Below are 16,708 nucleotides of genomic sequence, written 5' to 3'. Positions count from 1 at the left end.
CCTGCTTCCACAAGGATTGAAGTGCTCTCTTCCGATGTGTGCCTCTTGACACCCATTCACCAAGTGTTAAGAAAGGAACTTTCCAGAAGAAACTAAGAGTTTTTGCAACAGTCAAATGTATTTGATATGCAGATAAAGGCTCCATATGTAAGACTGAAGGGAGCTAGGCCTTGGAATATTTTCCTCCTGCCTCTGCTCAATGCCATTTGGGCTTTATGACTTTGAGAATCCAAAGCAATGTCTCTGAAGGTCACACAGCTGCTGCCAGTCTCTAATATCCATTTGTGATTCACTCAACCGTTAAGGGATTGGATCAAGATCTGGTCCGGAGGAAGAACTTAAAAGGGAAAAGTGCACCTGGCTCAAAGGAACCAAAACATTGGAAGAGACCTGGCAGAAATGGCCAATGGTGACCCAGGCAGGCTAGCACTCCTAACAAGGGTACTGCATATTTGAAGTAAAAGGACCCTCAAACTTTTGATTCTCAGATGTGTTCTGAAGGGCTTCCTTCCTTTTCCTACTCCTAGTTTTTTTTCAGGGTTAAACCAATCTGGCGTGTGGTTTTAGGCTGAAGCATCACCCAAAGCATCATTAAGCTGAAGGAGAATGTAGGTCAAATGTTGTTCCTGTAATACAGCAGCAAGTACTTCTTTGCATGGAATGGACAGATAGCACAATGACTAATAGAAAAAGAAGGAAGTGTTTTCATCTTTCAAAAAAAATCTTGCCTCAATTTTCATGGACAGCTACTAGTCTACGTTCACTTCTTCTGTTTCTTAGTTTCCTCTGAAAAGCAAAAAGATTACTCACATACCGGAAAACAATCAGAGGAGACAATAATTGGTTCTCAAAGTGTAGTAATGTATGCAGATGGGAACTCTTCTCCATGTGATTTGAAGGCAAGGCTCACCTCATCAAGCCAGCCAGCCATGCCCTGGGTTAAGGGTGTTTTTCTTCAATGTCCCTCACACTACGTACCTAGCACATAGTAGATTTTTAAGACTTATTTTCATGGATGCTACATTTTGAGGTCTTCATTTTTTTGTTTAGCTGACTGACCTTGAATTTAATTTTTCATATTAGGCTGGGGGAGGAAAAAGTCAGCCAATGGTAGGTCGTTGATGAAGATACCTTCCAACAATTTTTCCTGTGCCTTGCACAAATGGCTGATTCCCTACCCTCTGACTTATGGATGACTTTATAAACTGTTCTGACTAACAAAATGCAGTAGAAGCAATGTTCTGGGATTTGTCAGGCCAGACTTGAAGAGGACTCACAAGTTCTGTTTTAATCCAAAGTTTGTATCTATATGTCATTGAAGGAAGTCTCTGTTAGACTACACATGTGGAGTAAAAAAGGCCCAACCAGTTCCCAGTCATTCCAACTATTTTAACTGAGATACCAAATATGTGTGTCTATGATCTTGGATGTTCCAGCCCTCATTGAGCTCCTAGCTGAATGCAGCCATGTGGCTGACCCCAGCTGACATCACTGGAAAGGGCCCAACTGAGTTCAGCCAACCTACAGAGCCTTGAGAAATAACAAATCACGCTGTCTTAATCCCTATGTCTTGAGGCCGTTTATTAAGCAGCAGTAAATATCTGGAAGCCATAGGGAGCTAGGCTTGCCCAGATCAGAACCCCTGATTCACTGCAGGGGGAGAATTTCTTAGTGGTAGCTTATCTTGTATGTAGACTTTGTGTCACAAGTTGTGTTTCCCTGGAGAGCAAATGTGGGAAGTCATACCAAAGGTTGGTAGAACTTTAAAAGCCATATCCTCTGGACTTATCTCACAGAGCTCCTATAGTGAAAACAGCAAAGAGAAGGCGTGTTCAATGGACAGAGTGATTAAAAAGGTAGAACTTGATTCTTGGTTAGCTGTGTTAGCATTTTGATCTAACCCAGCAAACTCACCGGACATCACTAACTAAAATAAGAGAGTAGAGGGTACATATCACTTTATGTTTAGAAAGTACTTTGATATTCTCTGTTTCAATGGCTGCTAACCTTAGATTTTGAGAAGAATATACATTAAAATATAAATTCAATTTCTGTTAAGATGTAACCCACAGGAAATAAAATTCTCACCTTTTTAAAAAAAATTGTATTTGTGTTTTAATTTTACACATCAGCCATGGGTTCCCCTGTCCTCCCCGCTCCTGCCCCTGACCCCACCTTCCCCTCATCCCCTTCCCTCTATTCCCATCTCTTGCAGGGCCAAGACTCCCCTGGGGATTCATTTAAACCTGGTGGATTCAGTACAGGCAGGTCCAGTCCCCTCCTTCCAGGCTGAGCTAAGTGTCCCTGTGTAAGCCCAAGGTTCCAAAGAGCCAGCTCATGCACTAAGGACAGGTCCGGGTCCCACAGCCTGGATGCCTCCCAAACAGTTGAAGCTATTCAATTGTCTCACTTATCCAGAGGGCGTGATCCAGCTGGGGGCTCCACCTTTTATGAGTCAATGGCTTTCAATAAATACACACATCATGTAACTCCCTCCTGCTCCTGAGTCAAGATTGGTCTAGAATTTTTTTAGTTTTCCAGAAATTCTCCTCATTTCTTCCTCACTCAATTCCCTCTACTTTGTCACCTAGACAACCTCTGATTGGCTTTCTGCAGTTATGAGACAGCTTTTTTTATGCCTGGAGTTACATAACATGAAATAATTGGCTATGTTCTCATCCCTCCCCGTCTCTTTCATCCACATCCAGTATAACTGTAAGACCCAGCTATATTGTTGCACACATTTCTTTTGAGAAATTACTTGTTTCTCCCATTTTGTTCCTTAAACAATTTTAATCTTATTTATGTGTGTGTGACCCCTAGCCTTTGGTTTCTTGAGACAGGTCTTACTTATATACCTAGGGCTGGTCTCAAACTTCCAGGCTGACCTTGGAATCATAATCCTTCAGCTTTGGTCACCACAATGCTAATGTTACAGGCATGAACATCTGGCCTCTTTCCTTCATTTTATGAAAAAGATGCATAACTGGTCTGAAGGTGTTAGCTCACAAGTAGTGCCCAGATTAGTTTGCTATATCCTTGATGATTTATGAAGCATTGCTTATACTGTCCCAAGTAGCACCCAAAAGGTGAAGACATCCCCAACATGAAGAAAGATATTCTGCTAGACTGATGCAAAGATTAATTTTTTCACTTATGACATGAGCATCTGCGACATATAAGCCAATAAAGAACTTTTTGCCCAGACATTTGTGCTGGGAATAAGGAGCAGAGCTGTAGAGGACAGTGCTTGTGAGTAGCCAGGGACCATGTTTTCTGTCTTGTGGAAGAAATTTAAACTAAGAGACAAAGAAGCTTCTGGAGAAAGACAGTGACAAAGAGGAAGAGAAAGCAAGCCCTGGGGTGTGAAACGTGAGCTGCCTTTGTGTTTGAGGGCTGGTAGCATCCTTGTCTTTGTAGGAAGCTGCTATCCAGCATTTGACTTGATACCTTACAATGTTTCTGTCTCTACCAGTGAACTTTCTCTGAGTTACCCTGAGTCAGGTTTCTGCCACCTGTAATCTAAAGACCCTCTAGTAACACAGAACACTTAAAAGGGTTTAATTGGGATCAATCATTGCATAAAGTTGCCAAATCCTGCAGAGGGCTCTTGACTTTCACGGTAATTCTAGCTGAAAACATTGCATCTGTATCTAGCACGAATGACAGTACCATATCTACCCATCCAAACATATTCTCTCTCCATGTAGCATGTGCAGAAGTTGAAATATTAACAGTGTACCCCAGGAGGAAAATCCTTCTCTGCAAAGCCTATGAATGACAAAATATTATATAAAAATACTCCATGTTCAAGATCAGTACATTCTATATATTTTTTTTTCCTTCTGAGAGTATCTCTTTTTTTATGGAAAATTACCTGGGCTGTTATAACAAATAACATGTGAATAAATCTTCTGGGGAATCTGCCCTCACATTCTTCTCATATCAGATTGAGGTAGTGGATGATGCCTTAAGTGCTTTGGGTACTATACTCCCATAGGAGAGTGACCAGGGGTAGTTCACTTCTCTTTAGGCAGAACAAATGCCAACAGCAAAAAATAAATTCTTCTTCTGAGTTTTAATAAATATTTCATTAATTCTTTGGGAATTCTACAGATCATATTTTGATCATATCAACCTCTAGTTTTTTCCCTTAACTCCCACATCTACTCCTACCTTCCCACACCCCAACTTCAATGATCTCCTTTAAACAGTTTTAAATGAACAAGTCACTGGCTCCAGCTTATGCTGTCCCTATACTTGTGGTTGTGGGTTCATCTACTAGAGCCACACCCATAAGCAAACCCTCTTCTTACTTCCCCAGAGCCATCGACTGCCCATAACTCCTCAATTGGGGAAGGCTCACGAGCCCCCTCCTACTCCATACTGGAATGTAGACTGGTTTGATCTTCTGCAGGAGCCATAGGTAACTGTGATTTCCTGAGCACAGCATCCCTGTCATGTCCAGAGGATACAGTTTTGCTCTGGCCCTCCGCAACATCTGTTTCCTACCATCTTTCTGCTTCTGCTCTTGCAATGACCCCTAAACCTTTGAGATAGAATGTGACATACGTCTCCCCCCTGTGGCTGTGGACTCTACTGACACTTATTCCTACACTCTGACAAGTTGTGAGTTTCTGTGTTAACCACCACCCACCCCACAAAGAAACTTCTGTGATGAGGATTGACAGCTGCACTTACCTATAGAATCAATACATCCCTCATTTACCACGTAAGTGAAGGTTCCGTTTACTGGGGACCAGTTATTGCCAGTGGCCCCCAAATAACTAGTAATGTGATTGCCCTCTGTTGAATTTCTCATTGTCCCTCTTCTGCTCTTCTCGCTGTAGTCTGGTTTTAGTCGATACTGTGTTTAGCAGCTTCCTCTTCCTATTGTTTCCCATTTCTCCTTCTCATTTCCCCATGTAATCTTCAGCACACAGCCAAGCCTTCCCTCCCTTCTCCTCCCCATCAGGCTCCCTCATGAGCAGAAGGGAGAAGAGCACTCGACAGTTTCCACAATCCCCGAGTCCCATGTTCCCGGGGTCAGCATGCTCAGAGGGTAAGCATGCAAGAACAGAGGATAATTGAATTACAGATTTCCATTGTGTTCAAGATGTTTAGCTCTTACACACATGTAGCAATTCTTGATTGCTTAAGAGGTCCCTGGCGTGTTCCTGGCAAGAGAAGGCCTTTACATGTGCCTGGCTCCAGTCCAGATGACATGTAAAGTTCTGGGATTGCTTAACTGCTCCTCCGCCCATTTTCTTCCAATTCCTTAGAAAGAAAATTGAAAACAAGGATGAAGAAAGGCAAGGCATGTTAACTCTGATGATTCAAATGATTTCTTTCCGCTAAATCCCAAGATAAAGTTCAAGACCCAACAGATAAGACTCTCTTCAGTGGGACACTTAAAGAAAATAAGAAGCAACAGGAACTCTCATTAAATGTCAGTCAGGAAAAATAAAGACCAGCTCTTGGAACTGTGCATCTGTGCTGTGTGTGTGTACATGTTGAAGGTCATCTTATGAGTATAATAGTATTGTTAGTGACTTTCAATTCTGTCTAGGATGAGGTGCTAAGGGAAAAATAGCTCCGAATACTCCCCACTCACTGTTTTCTAATATGGGTTCTGAGGGTGTCCCTCAGCTCTCCATGCTTGCAAGGACTTTTTTTCCCCCCAATCACTGAACCATCTCCTTAGCCTTATTTTGACAAGTGCTTGTAGTCCCAGGAACGGTGAGATGCGACAGAGATAGACAGAACTCTGGGCCTCACGGGCCGAACAGCCTAGCTTCCACTTGAGTTCCTGATCAATGGGAGATTTTAACAGAAGGCAACAACGAGGTGGATGGTGCTTGAGGAGCAACAGCCAAAGTCCACCTCTGTGTGTAAATGTGTACATGTGTGCAAGAGAAACTGCATACACAACCACGTGCACCAACGGCTTAGAGGAGAGGCTCATGAAGAGTGAGAATCAAAAATACTAAAAGTTTACTTTGTTTACAGTTTTCATTTGCAATCTAACATGCTTAGTAGTAAATATGTAAGAATCTGGAATTCAAGATGGAGATCGGAAAGACAGCAGGATCCTTGAAGGTATCAGAAGTCCCAAGTGTCCAGCATCCTGGAGGAGCCAAACTGCTTCACCTCATCTTCTCCTACCAGAACTACTCAACCTTTTATCTTCCTGGGATCTCCAAGGGATCGGTGAATCTGTGTCTGTGTGTTGGAAAGCAGCAAGCCTCATTCTCCCTTGGCTCAGACACATGGCTTCCCTCACTTTAGAGAAAGAGTAGCTCCCTTAGCAGCCTGTCTGTCAAACTCTCAAAGAGAATTGAGGCAGGGACAACTGTGCAATGTGCTAGGAGCTGGTGGGATGTCCAGTTCCTCAGGCAGAGAAAGAAACCCTCTTGCTCTCTCATCCTCTCTCCTGATTTAGACTTGAGAACCCTCCTGCCTAGCACATGTTCTGGGCTTCGCCTTCAGATGGAGCAGAATGTTCTAGATCTGACCTGACTCTAGTCTATTGGACTGTTTGGCATACACTTAACAGTCTAGAAAAATATATGAAGAAGAAGGAGGGGATGAAGATGAGGGATACTCTATGTAAACCTGTCACCCCGTGTAAACTGGTTTAATTGGTATTTTGTTGCCCAATACCTAAGAAATAGGAGTGCTTATTGGTAATAACAAGCATGGAACATATTTTTAATCATGAGTTCCTTCAAGGCTGCACAGCAACACAAGGGTGGGTGGTAGAAGGTCCAGACAATAGTTTTGGGTATCTTAAGATTAGAGGAAAGAGGCCAGTTCATAACAGAAAAAGGAGTAAAAAGTGGAAAAAAATAAGATAGAAGGAATAGAGAAGCTTAAGATGCCAGATAGACAGTAACCCCCAAGAGCAGCTCCAATTGCTCCCCCCATGCTCCTTCCCACTGCAGTGACTTGTTCTAGGTACATGATTTTCTCACCTTTCCTCTGATGCCAGGGCACTCTCAGGGCTTGGCTAAGCCATGGACTGTACACATGTCTTCTTTCTTTTAGTCTATCTCACCATAGCACCTGGAGCAAAATGAATGTCTCATAAACACTCTTTCTTCAGGATGTCACCAGAGAAGGCTGGAGGATCAGACTTCACAGTAGACAATAGTATGAAGCATCAAAATTATCAGGGAAGCTTTTCCAATAACAGTTTGGGCTGTGTGTGTGTGTGTGTGTGTGTGTGTGTGTGTGTGTGTGTGTGTGTGTGTGTGAGAGAGAGAGAGAGAGAGAGAGAGAGAGAGAGAGAGAGAGAGAGAGAGAGAATTTGTTAGAGGACAAATTTACCTTCTGTGTTCCTCTGTGATCCCTCAGATGTTCCTTTGGCCTTATCCTTGTCTTCCGACTCTACTTCTTTATGAGACAGGTTCTCATGAAGCCAGATCAGTCTTGATTTTGTTATGAAGCCAAGGACAACCCTGTACTCCTCACCTGTTTGGCTCTGCCTCCTAAGTGCTAAGACCATAGGTGTGTCCTACCACACTCAGTTTCTGTGGTGATAGGGACTGAGCCCAGGGGCAGCCAAGTATTTGTAACTAAGCTATGTCCCAACCATGTTGCTGGCTTCTTGAACTCTGTGTACAAAATAATGATCTCAGGAAAGAACAAGGCAACTACTGGCTACAGAAGCAAATGCTGCCAACGGATAGGCACTAGGCTAGGGATGTGTGGAGCTGGTGCTTTCTATACATTCAAGTTTAATATGCTACATGTTATCAATTTGATCCTGATGGAGAAGGCAGCCTAGTTCAGTGTGATAAGGGTTTAAAAATGTCACTACCTAACACATATTGACCATGAAGCTTGACACTCAGGGCCTTGAAGCATCAGGTCTAGATAAAAGAAAGAACAGTAGGCACCAAGATCATTATATGAGACATTCTCTTCAGCCACCAAGAAGTTTATGGTGCAGCAAACTTTCCTGGTGGTAGGGCCAACAGACTGGAGGGCACCAAGTGGAGCTTTATGAGAGCCAGGGAGAAAACCGGTGTTGGAATTCTTTGCTTGCCTGCCACCTCCCCTTTTTGTTTAGCTTAGCCAGCTCCGAAGTCTGCTGTAGAAAAGGCCTTGATTATCAAATGTAATATTCACATACGAGTTCTCCATTCAGCCTCACACGGGGAAACATAGAAGGCTGCAGTGTTCCTTAATAAATTACCTCTTCGTGTAGCAATTAACCCCCTTCTGTGCAGGCTCAGTGTTTCCTTGGTCCCATGCCAGCGCTAACAGCTATGGCTTAGCATTCTTTTTAATGGGCTGCATTTACTGCTGAAAGCAGGGAAACATAAAATATTAACACTTAAGCATCTTTTACACTTCTTTGAAAGTTAGATTACGTTGAAAATATAACTGACTTTTCATTCTTAAACCTGGTATTTACTTAGAATTCCACTGGACCTATGAACATGTTTCAGTAAGTGGTTTCTGTTGATTTATTAACTGCCATGAAGTCCTGATGGAAACCCTTGGCCACAAAATATTTAATATGTTTTATGCATGCTTATGAAAGTCTTGTTTATCAGTTCAATGACTTCTCCACATTTTGGAGAAGATAAATGATTTAGAATATAGCATGATGAGTGACTCACATTTCTAATTCTGGGATATGCATGCAGGACAGATGGGTACAGCAGTCACATGTATGCCTCGGTGCCAATCCTAGTCAGTATTTTCTATACCGAAGGTTTTATAATGGTTTTTGGTACTTGTGTGTGTCTCTATGTGCATGTACACATTCAGGTGCATGCATGTGAGCACACTTGTGTGTGGAGGGATATCCATCTATGCATGTGGTGGCCAGAAGAGGGGTGTCTGGTGTTCTTTTCTGTTATTCTCCACCCACTATTGTGAAACAGATTCTTGCCTTGAAGCTGGGGCTTTTATTTTGCCCACTAGACGGAAATTCAGCGAGCCTCAGGCATCCTTCTCTTTATGCCTCCGCTCTGCTTAGAGCTGGCTTACAGGCATGTGCTGGATGCCCAGCTTATTCGGTGGGTACTGGACTCTGAAGCTTTGTCCCCATGATTGCTCAGCAAGTGCTCCCAGCTGAGGACTGTGAGATATCTATTTAGCCCCAAGTTGTCTGTTTTTAAAACTGCCTTTTGATGGGAAAATTGAGTAAGACTAGTAATATAGAAATGTTTACCACCTCTATATACTTATCATTTTCTCTATATATTCTACATCTATATTTTTCTTAGCATCCTAAAGCAAAATGTTATCATATTAGCTCTTAAATACCAGGGTGGGCAAATCTCAGACCATGATTGAAGTTCACACTGTCTGTTTTGTAAATAAATCTTTCCTGGGACATGACTGTGCACATTCATTTCTGTACCACCTGTGACTGTTTTCATATGACAAAGCCAGAGTTGAGTCACTCTGATTGAAACTTAGTGACATTAAGGCTGCAAAAGTCCCTGCCTGGGTTTGGTCGGACAAGCTTTCCCACCTAGACCCAGGCAGGTGATCAGCATAAGTGCTGTTACTATCACACTAATCATAGAAACAAACATCTGTGCTCAGCATGGATGGCTGTGTTGATGCATGCATCCAGTTGAAGGACAGTTTCCAATGTGCATTTGAATGTTTTTTGTCACATTACATTGCTTGTTTACAAGATAATTCTGTGTGGAGATCAGAGGGTTCTATGATCTTCTTTAAGCCATAGAAATATCAATTTATTCAATGTCTAAAAATACGGCTTTGGGCATCTTATAGCACGTCCTTCCAATGAGACCCACCCCTTAATGGCTATTAGCATGTGTTAGACACTGGAAGAAAAGGCGTAGGCTTGGGCATGCCTCTTGAATTCCTCAAGCCTTATTTTCTTCCTGTATGGAAACAATAGCAGCTCCCACCTCAGACCTCTTGTGTGAGAAGCATATATTATTTTAAATGTCCATCATTTGGGCTGGGAATGGCTCTGGCAGTGAATTACTTGCTCTACAAACATGGGAACCTGAATTTACTTTCTGTAATCCATGGGGATAAAGGTCAGGGAGAGTGACTTGGGCTTGTAATCTTAGCCCCAGTGAGTCAGAGATTTCTAGATTACAGTAGCTGGCCAGCCTAGTTTACTTTGCCAGTGAGAGACCCTGTCTCAAAAAACAAAAGATGGACAGCATCTAAAGAGCAACAGTTTGAGGTTGTCTTCGGCCTTCACATGCACTTACATATATACTTGAATGCATGTGTGCCTGTTCACACATGTACCCACAAATACATGAGCACACACATACATACTCACAAAATGTCTATCATATGCTTAGGGGTTATGGCCAGAGAACATGCCATGTACCTCATAAATATTTCACGTTTTTCATGATGACTACAGCAACAGAAAAATAATTGTAATATCAGAGTTGCTGTAATCCTTTACTTTGTATGTTCCATGCGGCTATTAATCTTACCCCTAAGTAAGTGGCCTTGGCTGCTTCTTTAACTCGTAATGAAGTTCAGCAGTTTGTTCTGAGCCATAATGATAGGATGTGAGGCAAAGCAGAACTCCAGCTTATTTATGTTTCTTAATTAGTCTCCCTCATTGAGTCTCTCCGTCTCCAAGCACAATTAAAATGTTATGTGTTTCTTTAACACGCCAAAGAGTTCTCAGTCACCAACCACACCAGAACCTCAAACTGATGAAATGATTAAGAGTGAGGAAAATAAACCCTTAAGGTTCTCAATGGTGGTGTGTAAATATGAGACATCAAGAACACCCACATTCGTGTGAGCTTCAGCGGCACCGACACATCAGACCTCATTCCAAACATGCTCCATGGCTTCAACACCATTCTTATTCACCCAGAACTTTGGGTGTTTATACCACATTGGGCAGTTTTTCTCTATTATGTATGTTACCATAGTATCTGAAGCTTTATTATTAGGGAGCCAGTCATGGGAGGACTCTTTCTCGCCTATAAAACAGCCACCTATTTCTTTACTTTAGCAAACATTTTCCCCGGGGAAAATTGCTTTCCCCTACTGAAGACAGCACACGTTGGTTGTTCTCTTTCATTGCAGATACCATGTAACACTTTGCAGTTATTTTCATATCAATCTGAGTTACTTCCTCACTTTTTCTCCATACTTCCCGAGAGACCCAGAGATGAGCACACTCAACTTTACATATGCCCCAGAAAGACCTGTGTAAGAGGCACTTTTACTAAAGTTGTGCAAATGAAGTTTACTCATTTTCTTCCCATAAGAGCTTGTCTTTGAATAAAAGCTCTTTCTACGAATGCTTTTAACAGCTTGTTGGAGCTCTTGTGCTTTGCTCCCAGAATGCTCTCTGTTGTGAACCTTTATCCCTCCTCTTCAGATTTGTAGGTAGGAACCCTATCCACAATGATACAGTATTTGCAGGTGGAACCTCTGGATTTGGTGAAATCTGAGAATGGGGCCCTCATGAGGAAGTTAATGTCCACAGAAAAGAGGAGGGAACAGACTTTTTTCCCCTTCTATCATTTGAAGATATAACATTTGTCCATCTATAAACCAGAAAATGGAGTTTGGTCAGGAACTAAGTTGTCTGCTACTTTGATCTTGAACCTCCCAGTCTCAAGAACCATGGCAAACATGTTGCTATTGTTTAAGGTATAAATTTTGTGATATTGTTGTTATAGCAGCCAGAGCTGACTGATACTGTCTTTCTTAATGTTTACCATGGGTAAGTGCAGTTATGTCACTTCCCTGCACCTGTCTCTTCTCTCTTTCCCTAGTTTCACTTTAAAAACTGCCAAAATTATCACTTCCTTTCAGCTGGGTGTAACCATATGGCAGAGCTCTGGACAGTCACATCAGAGGAGTCTGCCAGGGTTCTGAGAAAGCTTTCTGTTTCCTGATAGAAGGAACAGGTGCTTCTGGCTCCTGTCCTGGTGGGAACATGATCCTGTCACTTGATACTCCAGTGACCATTGTGTACCTTTGAGACAGCCCTCCTTCCTGCTAGGGTGGTGAATGGACAGGGTGACGTCACTGAGCTTCTGAGCCCACTGCTGTGGTTGAACCCCATCTTTTTGTTTTATCAGATTGTGAATCCTTAATCTACTTGAGTCATTGGAGTTATAGCTGATGGTGCTAACTTCAATAGTTAAAGCCATCCTAATTTGTAAGAAGATAGTGTTTCTTTTGACATATGTGTTACAATATGACCAAAACACACACTATAACAGAACCATTATGTATAAAAGTGAACCTCGCTTAAAAGCAAGGATTTAAGTCTGGGTTTCAGCCTCACTCTCTGTTAGACAAGTTGCTTCTCTTGCCTAAGCTCACTGTGCTTGTAAGTTGAACAGGGGTATGTAATAAAGAAGCAACAAAAAATAAGAGAGAACTCTAAAACCACATAGAAGGTGCTTGACTGGCACACGCAAAGTGTTCAATAAACATTATCTTTGTAGTATAAAATCATGATAAAAATTTGATTCAGATGGGGCATGGTGGGATACAGCTATAATCCTAGCTTTCAAAAGGCTGAGGCAAGGGGGATCAGAAGTTTGAAGCCAGCCTAAACTAATTGGCAAGACTGTCTAAAAAGAAAAACAACAAACAAATGAACAACTTCCCCCCAACAACAAACCATGGAAGCAATTATGCTTTATTGAGGTTCATCTTTATAATTCATGGTAATAGTTCAGACTTTTTGGTTATATTTCTCTGCTTTGATTTGACAATAAATTCAGTCCTATTCATCATGCATTTCAATGGAACAGGAGAGATTATTACACAGGGTCAGAAGACATTCTTCTGTTGTCCATCATCTTCATATTATACTTCTAAAGTGACCCCAATCTCACAATCCAGTTATTTCAATGCTAAAAGTTCACTAGAATGAGATTTATTAGAATTTATAGTTTAGTTACCAAAGTAAACATTTCTTGTCCCATCCATCCACTGTAGTGGGTAGCCCTTCCAGCTTTGATTTGGAAGTTCCAACCCCCATTGAGGTTTCAGTAACTGTCATATCTACAAGGTGGGGCCCGAGAGAGGACCCTGAAGACCCTAGATCTGGATGTGCCAGCTCTTTGTTCCTGGACCCGGGACGCTGGAGGTAGACCGAGCAGAGTTCTCCAGAGAACATTGCTGACTGTGCCACACCTTTCCCAGACCCTGCTACCTATCCCTTCACTTGTAAGTTACCTCACAAAATAAACCTCCCTTTTAACTACATGGAGTGGCCTCAATAATTTCACCAATAATCCACTTCTCCATTTCCACTCAATGCCCAATTTTTATCCATGCAGTTTTAGAATGAGAAAAAAAGAGAACTCCATGAGCTCTCCCAACCCAGTGTTAGGAAAGCTACCTTCTGCCTGAAGATTGTCACCAAAGCAGGAGAAATCAAGTGAAAGAAAAAGGTAATCATGAAAAGAGTGAAAATAAAACCCAAATCCCACTTGGAGGAAGAGCCTGGGGACCAGTCAAAATAGTCAGAGACAAAACCTTGGTGACTCTGCCCATTTTAGTACTACCTGGCATTCTAACTAATGGAACATTCTGGAAGGAGGAGTAAGTAAATAAGTCCACTAAGGAGCACTGGAGTTTTTTCATGCTATGGCTGGTTTAATCTTGTCATGTGAACTGGTTATTGTTTTACAGGGTGGAAACAGGGAATGAAGATTCTGAAGTTCAGGATGGACTGCTGAGGTGGCAGCTGAGAGTCTAATGTATACCACCAAGTGACAGGGCTCTCTATCCCCTGTAACCAGTGCCAATTCCACACCACTCTCCAGCTTCACTATATCATCTTGGTTTGGGTTTGTGGGAAGGAACTTGTTTTTGTTGCCCAGATCTTGGAGTAAATCAATGGTATTCGCTGTTGCTATAGATGTAATCCTTAAGAGACAGATGAATCTCTGCCTTCCAGGGAGGTTCACATAAGTCATCTCTAACGTTTCCCTCACTACACAGAGGTAACTGAACAGCACATGGAATTAATTATCTCAGGCAGATGAAAAATCACAGTGTCCATGTTAAGGAGTAAAAATATATAAAACACTTGAAGATGATCAGCAATAGCAGAGCTCACCGGCTCCGACCTTTTGTGCTGATTGTGGCCATTCAGATCATTTTTGTCAGTAAGGAAAGTCGCTCTGAGCCTTCTCTCCTGTGTGTGAAGGTTTTTTGAGAATAGACCTCTAGAGACTTCAACATCCTCCAACCATAACACATCCTAGCACCTTTTGCTCAGGGTGCTGTTCAAAGATTTCATAAAGAAAATGTTCATGTTACCTAAGCAATCCTTATTATTCCTTTGGGTTATTCTTTCATTTCAAATCCTACATCCAGGTCTTTCTTCAAACTTATATATGATATAAATACCAACTCACTTTTCTTTGTCTCCCCAATGGCAGTGACAGGATATTTAGAATAATAATGTAAGTCTGAGGTTTAATGGGTTCCAAAGGAGAGTGTTCTGTGGGCATTTGGTATGGAGAATGTCATGTACATTAAACTCTGTTCCTGACACTGTATTCTTACATAGCAAAGCTTGATTCATTGTCCTGAGAGCTTTGTGTTTGGATCAGACATGAACCCCGTGTGTGACTCAGTTGTCTCTGTGCCAGGCCAGCCCTGGCTTTCAAGCCTTGTCTCTAGCTGAACTTGACAGCTGAGGTCCAGACAGTTTGCTTCTTATCCTTCCTCTAGCACCCTGTGAGCTCTCCCTTTGTGCTCTTTTGTTTCATCTCTTCCCTTGTTATGGACACCTTGTCACTGGCTTTGATGTTTGACATAATTTTAGCAGAAAGGCCATTTCTATAAGGGCCTGTTGTGGTCACTTCTGATATTTCTGTCTTTGAGACTCCCACACTCACCCTATTAGTAGGCCACTCTTCACTTACTGCTCTTTATTAGTCTATTGCAAACCTACCTAAACTAATTCAATACATGTGTATTGACCACCCTCTTTTCTATGTGTCAGTGACTGTCCTAGGAACAATAAATGACATCCTGAAGAAGACAGACATGAGTCATAAATTCATGAATCCTCGGGGGTTCTCTTCTATGAATTTGTCAACACCTCAAATATGACATTCACCCTTCACTTTTATATTTAAAAGATAGTTCTTTGGACATGATAAACAGTAAGTGGTATGAAGTAGAAAATTAAGCCAATATCATGTGACATACCCTTTATCATGCTGAAAGAAAAGTAACATATATGTCTTTCTATATACAATAGTTCTAGTCTCTGGAGGGCTTGGCTCTAAATGGGTCATATATACTACACACACTCCCCTCAAAGTTCAGGAATCATCATGGGAGAGGGGCAGAAAGATTATAAGAGCCAAAGTTGGTGGACATCTGCAGGCAAGATTATTTGCTGAGCACAATAGAGCCATGGCACACATGAACTCACAGCCGCTATGACTCATGCATAAGACAAGCTCAAGATCAAGTCAAGTCAGTCAGAGCCCCAGCAGGCTCATGATGGCACTTCTAGAGCTGATGAGCTATTGATGATTGATGGCTTCTGGGGGAGGGAAAGTCTGTTTTCCTCAGGGATGTGGCCCTGAAAGGCTATACAGTTTCTGGTAGATGGTCCTACAACCATGAATATGCAGGTAGCGCCAATGGACTCCATGGGTTTAAGAGAAGAGCACATGAGTTAGGAGGGAATAATGGCGGAGTGATAGGGAAAGAATGGGGTGGAAAGAAGGGAGAGAATGGGGGTGGATTTGGTCAAAACACATTCTATAAAATTCTTAAGCAATAAAAAGTGGAATTTTAAAACAAAAAATCACTATAAAAAAGAAATAAATCACATGCTGATAGCAGACCTACACTAAGAATAAGTTGTCCATGTATTGTAAAGTACTTGTAAAGAAGGAAAAAGAAATTCGTGTTTTTAAATTCTATCTCTTGCTGTTCTACCTTTACTGGAAAGAGTTATGACCACAGGGTGCTGCAGGTGTGTAGTTTAGAAGGCAAAGGCTTGAAGTTATAGAGTCTGGTGATATCCAAGGTCTCTGGAATTCTTTAGGGTACATACATAATTTCAAAACTATTATGTCTGTGTAGTTCTTTCATGAAGAAGAAAGGAAAATGTTTGTATCTGATATTTTGGTCATAATGATTAAAAAAAATAAAACCTAAGATGCCTTTAACAAAAACTAAATGACAATGTTGCAAGTGGGTCTGAACAGAGCAGTGTTAGGACAGGGTAGGGCCATTTAGGCTCATTTGCATATTAAAAAAAACTAATGGAAGTCCAGAGAACACACAAAGGCAAACTTGCAGACCAACAAAGTGAGACCAGTTACAGTCTAGCAAATGACAAATACCTTAGTCAGAAGTGGATGACCAAATTAATTGGGGCAGAAGACTTAGGGCTCAGGAATGACAGGGTAGGACCGAAAACATATCTTCTATTTAAAAAACCTGCCATGTGTTGGGAAATACTTTCAGTTTCTGGTATTTATTAAGACTTTGAAGGGCAAATATTTTGTCAGGTGGTATGAAGCAGAGGTTGGATTAGAAAAAAAAGAAGTAATATGTATGGTAGACTGTAGAAAACCTTTATGATATGCTTCCATGGCAATATAAGAGAAAAATTAAAGTTAACAGGCAATTCAGGCTTCTAGTCATGACTGATTAACTAGTGTGAGAAGAACTTGCCTGTGGTAAAAGTGTATCTGAGCCTGATGTATGAAGCAAATTTCTT

Source organism: Onychomys torridus, chromosome 11 (assembly GCF_903995425.1).
Source record: "Onychomys torridus chromosome 11, mOncTor1.1, whole genome shotgun sequence".
NCBI lineage: Eukaryota > Metazoa > Chordata > Mammalia > Rodentia > Cricetidae > Onychomys > Onychomys torridus.
The sequence above is the reverse complement of the archived record's forward strand: the minus strand, read 5'-3'. Positions refer to the sequence as shown.